Raw genomic sequence first — 6,496 nt, 5'->3', positions numbered from 1 at the left:
TGAAGTAATTGTTGTCGATTCACCTCTGATGCTCGGTGGCGAGCTTTACGTATGCTACGTTGGCTGTAACCCCTCTGAGTGAACCTATCTCCCAATTCGTCAGAACGAAGTTTGAGATCTTCAGTAGAACAAATCTTTTTAACGCGTAAAAATTGGCCCACTGGAATCGCATCGATAGTATGTCGAGAGTGTGAGGAGGTAGCATGCAGTAGCGAGTTAGTGGATGTCTCCTTCCGATGAAGATCTGTCTGTAAAAGACCATTGACATCTTTCTTAATCAAAATATCCAAGAAATCAATACTGAAATGACTCCATTTGTATGTGAGTTTAATATTAAGAGAATTGCAGTTCAAAACATTAATGAAGGAAAGAAGATCATCTGGAGTACCCTGCCAGATCATGAAAATGTCATCGATGAACCGTGCCCAGAACAGGACACGGCTCATCGATGGCTCACGATCTGACAGGAAAAGGTCCCTCTCCCACAGCCCCAACAAAATGGCATAAGAGGGTGCACAAGCTGCCCCCATAGCCATCCCCTGGAGCTGTAGGAAGAAGGAACCATTAAAGGTGAAAAAGTTATGTTTAAGGATGAAATCTAAAAGAGACAAAATGAGCTGAGAAGTCTCCTTTTCAATATTGCTCATCAATAAAAAATTTGCCACTGCATGCAAGCCGTCCCTGTGTTGAATGCTGGTATAGAGGGACTCAACATCACACGTGACCAATAAATGGTCCGTATCCAAATGGATCCCCTCAATCTTCAATAGTAAATCAGCCGAGTCACGCAGGTAAGATGGAAGACACTCCACCAAAGGTTTGAGATGGAAATCAATCCATTTACATGCTTTTTCGGTCAAACCCCCAGTACCCGAAATAATGGGCCTACCTGGCGGATTCTTTGCATCTTTATGGATTTTAGGCAACAGATATATTGTTGGTATGGTAGGTTCTGGCACATAAAGAGAGTCACTCAAAAGTTTCGTAACTGTACCACTCTCCACAGCATCTTGCAAAATCTTGTGGAATTTCAGTCTGAAGGATGACAGGGGGTTAAAAGTAAGCTTTTGATAGTAGACAGCATTCCGTAATTGACGGTTTGCTTCATTAACATATGACTGACGTGGCCACAGTACTACATTGCCCCCCTTGTCAGCTGGTTTCACTATCACATCATCCCATAGTTTCATTCTATCTAGACTTTCCCTCTCTGATCGATTCAGATTATCATTACTGATTTTATGAGATATCGTACTCCATTCATCAGAAACAAGTTTCACGAACAGATCCACTGCTGGACAAATGGAGAGATGGGGAAATTTTGTAGATTTATTCTTTATGCACTCAGGTATCTTACCTTTGGGTGTAGATTCTTCCTGATTGAGTAATTCTTCCAACACACGTAATGTTTCTTTTTCTTGTGGTGTTGTGAAGATGTTGTCTTCCTCCTTAAAGTACCACTTCTTGAAAATCAGGGATCTCCCAAACAGTTGTAAATCCTTTACTGCCAAGAAATGGTCAAAGGAAGAAGCAGAGGAAAAGGTCAAACCCCTTTCCAACAAAGACATGTCACTAGGAGTGGGTGAGTGAGTGTTTAGAAAGATTGATTACCTTCAAATGTTGATGACCTAGATTGAGTTCCAGATTTGGATTTGGGTTCCCTTGTCTAGGGTTATAATCGGTTCCTCTATTGACATTTCATTTTGGATACACTGAGTTATTGTAATTAACTTTACGTTTTTGTCTGGTACTTGTGCGTCCAAAACCCGTACTTCGTGTGGTCATTTCATACTGGTCACTGAGTGATGATGTAGATTAAATGGATCCCTGACAATTGGAAAATGTTTACTGGGTGCTTTTTCATCCTTCTCTGCATACTCCTTGGAGGTCCCCTGGAGGCGAGACCATTACCAAAGAAGCAGATGAAAGATATAAAGAAACATCTAAAGATTAAAAACATGGGAGACTCCATGAAACGTGACTATGAACGTCTCTATGCATTCAGAGGAACCTTTGACATGATTCCAGTGCCAAAAAAGAGTTTCAGAGTATTTGTGAATTGGACGAATGGATTCAGGGGAGACTTTATGCACCGTTCCTATTTACCTGGAGGAAGAATGATGAAGGGGAGCATGTCTACCCCTGATGCGACGCCAGTACTAAAACTTCAAATTGAAGATGACCACAATCTGCCTGAAAAGCTCTTCAGTGGAGAAAACCTGGTATGGTCTAAAGCTTCAATAGGGAAGACTAAGACAACGCTTATCTAAACTGGCCCAGTGGATACTGATTGGACTGGGAATCCTCGCCACTTGTATTGTTTTCGGCATACCGGCCCGTCTCTCCTGCCCCCTCAGGGTGATGAAGCATGAGCACGTGCAATTGGTGAACTACCCCTTTGCAGGGCGAAGCCAGAGTAATCAGTCGTCCGACTAGGGTCTAGGGGCAAAAGACTAATCAAACAATCTAGTAGCTGGTTCCCTCCGAAGTTTCCCTCACTATAAGTGACGCTCACCACCCCCCCCGAGCAGTTTTATCCGTAAAGCAAATTAAGATTTAAAGAATAATGGCATGTAGGTTACCACTGCTACAGTGAGTGAAGAGGATAGAGGCCAGCACCGAATCCCTGCTCGCTCGGCGGGCGCAGGAAATGTGGCATACGGGAGACCAGACCCACCTTGGCGTCGCTCAGGTTTCCAAGTCCTTCTCATCAAGGCCCAGCCCGCGGACGGTCTGGGAAGGCCTCGTGGGTGGAAGGTGGCTGGGGCTGTGAAAATCCGCCTTGCGGGGGATCTGTCGCTTTGCACCGGCGTTACAGCCCCCCTTTCGCAAGAGCAGTCGTCGTTGCCCAGTGCTGAGGGAGACGACCACCTCTGTGTCCTCCTCCCGAACCGCTCCCCATTCCCCTTCGTCCATACCTGAAATGAAGGGGAGCATGTCTACCCCTGAGGTGCCTCCAGTACCAAAACTTCAAATGGAAGATGCCCACAATCTGCCTGACAAGCTCATCAGTGAAGAAAACATGGACCGGTCTAAAGCTTTAATAGCGAAGACTATAAAACATGGCTTATCTAAACTGGTGCCATGGATACTGATTGGACTAGGAATTCTCAGCATTTGTATTGTTCTCGGCATACTGGCCCATCTCGCCCGCCCCGTCCGGGAGGTGGAGCATGAGCGCACGCAATTGGTGAACTACCCCTTAGCAGGGCGAAGCCAGAGTTTTCGGTCGTCCATCCTGGTTATAGGGGCGAAAGACTAATCGAACGATCTAGTAGCTGGTTCCCCACAAACTTTCCCTCAGGATAGCTGGCTCTTACCCCCCGAGCAGTTTTATTCAGTAAAGCGAATGAAGGCGAGGCCATTACCCCAGAAGTAGAAGAAATATTTAACGAATAATGGCATGTGCGTTACAGCTGTTACAGTGGTAGTGCGAGGAAGCAACCAATCTCGGGGAGAAGCAGACGGGGGTGTCTGGTGAGCTCTCGCTGGCCCTTGAAATTCCTAGAAGAGGGTGTAAATCTGGCGCCGGGCCGTATCCATATCCGTAGCAGGTTTCGAAGGTTAACAGCCTCTGGCATGTTAGAACTTGTAGGTGAGGGAAGTCGGCAAGTCAGATCCGTAACTTCGGGAAAGGGACTGGCTGTAAGGGCTGGGTCGATCATGCGGGGGCGCGAAGCAGGGATAAGAGCGCCACAGCTGGATGAGGCGCTGCTCCCGCTGCTCTCCCCCCTCCCCTCATGCGCTCGCCTTAAGCCCCCCACAAGGGGGGCGCCGGCTATACTCTCGGTGCATTACATACGTAGTTCCGACTATAAACGATGCCGACTAGCGATCCGGCGGCGTTATTCCCATGACCCACGAGCAGCTTGCTTTAAACCAAAGTCTTTGGGTTCCGGGGGGAGTATGGTTGCAAAGCAGCAACTGAAAGGAATTGACAGAAGAGAACTACCAGGAGTTGGGCCTGCGGCTTAATTTGACTCAACACGGGAAATCTCATCCGGCCCGGACGCGGAAAGGATTGATAGATTGATAGCTCTTTCTCGATTTTGTGGGTCATGGTGCATGCCTGTTCTTAGTTGGTGGAGCGATTAGTCTGCTTAGTTCCGATAACAAACGAGACTCCCCCATGTTAACTAGTTTCGCCAACCCCATGGTCCGCGTCCAACTTCTGAGAGGGACAAGGGGCGTTCAGCCACACGAGATTGAGCAATAATAGGTCTGTGATGCCCTTAGATGTCCGGGGCTGCACGCTCGCTACACTGAACAGACCAGCGTGTGTCTACTCTTCGCCGTCAGGTGCGGGTATCACGCTGAACCCCGTTCGTCATAGGGATCGGGGATTGCAATTATTTACCATTAATGAAAAATTCCCAGTAAGTGCAGGTCATAAGCTTGCGTTGATTAAGTTCGGATCAAACTTGCCTATCTAGAGGAAGTAAAAGTTGTAACAAGGTTTCCGTAGGTGAACCCGCTGAAGGATCATTAAGGAGCGAATGAGAAGAACGCGTGCACCGTGGCCGAAAACCGCGTGGCCGCAGCGGAGTCCCCCACCAGGGGGCGCTCCCGCCTAATGCGCACTGGGCGGACCAGCGAGTATGGTGTGGTTCCGGTAGAGTGAAGTGCAAAGTTAGGGTGGTCGGTCAGGGCTCCGGCCTCTCCCACGCTCCTCGCGTCTGGTTCCCCCGTAGCGGCACCAATTAATCTCCGTTTCAGGTCGCCCAGCCTCTCTGTTCGATGGGTTGCGGACAAGGACATCCACACGCGGGCGCTCCTAACGAGTGGAGGACTCGGCAGGTAGCGGGTTGTTGAGAAGTGTTGCTGGGGAGTTTGGCGGTCTGCAGGGGCTGGCCGCCCCACCCTGCCCACCTTCCTCCCGTCGCCGCCACGTCCCCACTGTTGGTACCGCTCACTGAACCCTGCTGTGCCCCACCACCAGATGTAGCCATCTTTATCTTGACTTTTAAATAAACAATGGCGAGATCCTTTATCTTGACTTTTTCAATGACTTTTCAAAGGCTTTTTTGTTCTATGATGTCACGCTGCAGCAAATTATTAGAATTATGATAAAGAAGGCTACATCCGTAGGTCGAAAAGTCTTGAGTTCTCCCAAAAAGGGGGGACAAGGCCCCGAAGATTCCAGGAAGCGACGCCTCACCGCGCTGGGTTCCCGCTCCGACTCCCTCTCCCTCCGTCCACGGGGTCGAAAGGAAGTCGGATAAGCCCCGCGACGGCAGGCGGGACACCTGAGAAAGCCGAGCTGTACCCAGCCGACCTTGCCAGGTGAGTTCGCCTGAATACCCGAACGGCGGGAGGGTGGCCTCCGTGGGCTTTTTCCCCAGAGTCAAACGCGACTCTAAGCGGTGGATCACTCGGCTCGCTCGTCGATGAAAAACACAGCTAGCTTCGAGAATTATTGTGAATTGCAGGACACATTGATCATCGAAACACTTCGAACGCACCTTGCGGCCCCGGGTTCCTCCCGAGGCTACACCTGTTTGAGGGTCGCTTCTCAGTCGATCTCCATCTGAGCATGGTGCGTGCGCGTCTTGTTGACCAGTAAGACCTAATGGAGGGCTTTTTTACAATACCCATATTCAGAGTGAGCCCCAAAAAAAATTTAATTCCTTCAAATTGGTGGGCGTCCAATCTCTGGCATGGGTGGATGAAGGTTTCTGCCTTATATATTGAGTGGCATATAAATTAGTTTCGTGGACAATCAGATTTAGGATGTCGTCAGTAATAAATAAATGGAAGTAATCCATTTGGACAAAATTTGTATTGTCCACAGTTATGCCAGGAGTGGCAATAAATCTGTGTATTCTAGGCCCAAAAGATGGAGCAGATGCCCATACAAGAGCCTGGACTGGAGGGACCAGGCTGTCCCGTGCTACAGCGCTACTTGGCCCTGCGCTTTCATGTTCTGCAGTTTCAACTGTGTCAGGGACAACGTCCCCTGAAGATGAACCTGAAGTGACGCTGTCATCGTCACTTCCTAAAACAGGTTCCATCTCTGATGTGGTCTCAGACTCAGACCACAGCATGGCGTATGCCTCCTCAGCACTAAAAAACTTCCTCGCCTAATGTCACTAACACTAACTAAACGAACAATTATAATTTTTTTAATAACAGATTATATATATAGATGTATCTAAATGTGTATATATATAATATATATATATGTATATATATATATGTATATATATATATATATATACACACACACATCGCGTGCACACTATATTTACATAGAACACACTCTCTGAATTGCCGCCGTAATTAGTCTATACGGCGGACTTCAGAGACCCTGACCGCTGGCCGTAAGAACACAGCCGGCGGTCGGGAACCTGTTAAACGTGAAAGCAACCAGGAATCGGGCCATTGAGCCATGGACCAATGACTGCTAAATATTGCACCATAATCAACCGAGCCGGCCGCATCGGTATAGAGTTCTAAATCCGGGCTATCTACAACAACATTGCTCATAAAGCAAGAT

General features: G+C 48.1%; 1 non-coding gene across 1 annotated transcript; it reads left to right on the top strand.

Moving 5' to 3' along the window:
* Positions 1 to 5,352: 5,352 nt before the first annotated feature.
* Positions 5,353 to 5,508, top strand: LOC142761457 (5.8S ribosomal RNA). Its single transcript, XR_012883652.1, has one exon. It is a non-coding gene; the product is annotated as a 5.8S ribosomal RNA (ribosomal RNA).
* Positions 5,509 to 6,496: the final 988 nt, after the last annotated feature.

This window comes from Rhinoderma darwinii, chromosome 4 (assembly GCF_050947455.1).
Source record: "Rhinoderma darwinii isolate aRhiDar2 chromosome 4, aRhiDar2.hap1, whole genome shotgun sequence".
Taxonomy (NCBI): Eukaryota; Metazoa; Chordata; class Amphibia; order Anura; family Rhinodermatidae; genus Rhinoderma; species Rhinoderma darwinii.
Note: the sequence above shows the minus strand (reverse complement) of the source record. Positions and strands in the feature narration are given on the sequence as shown.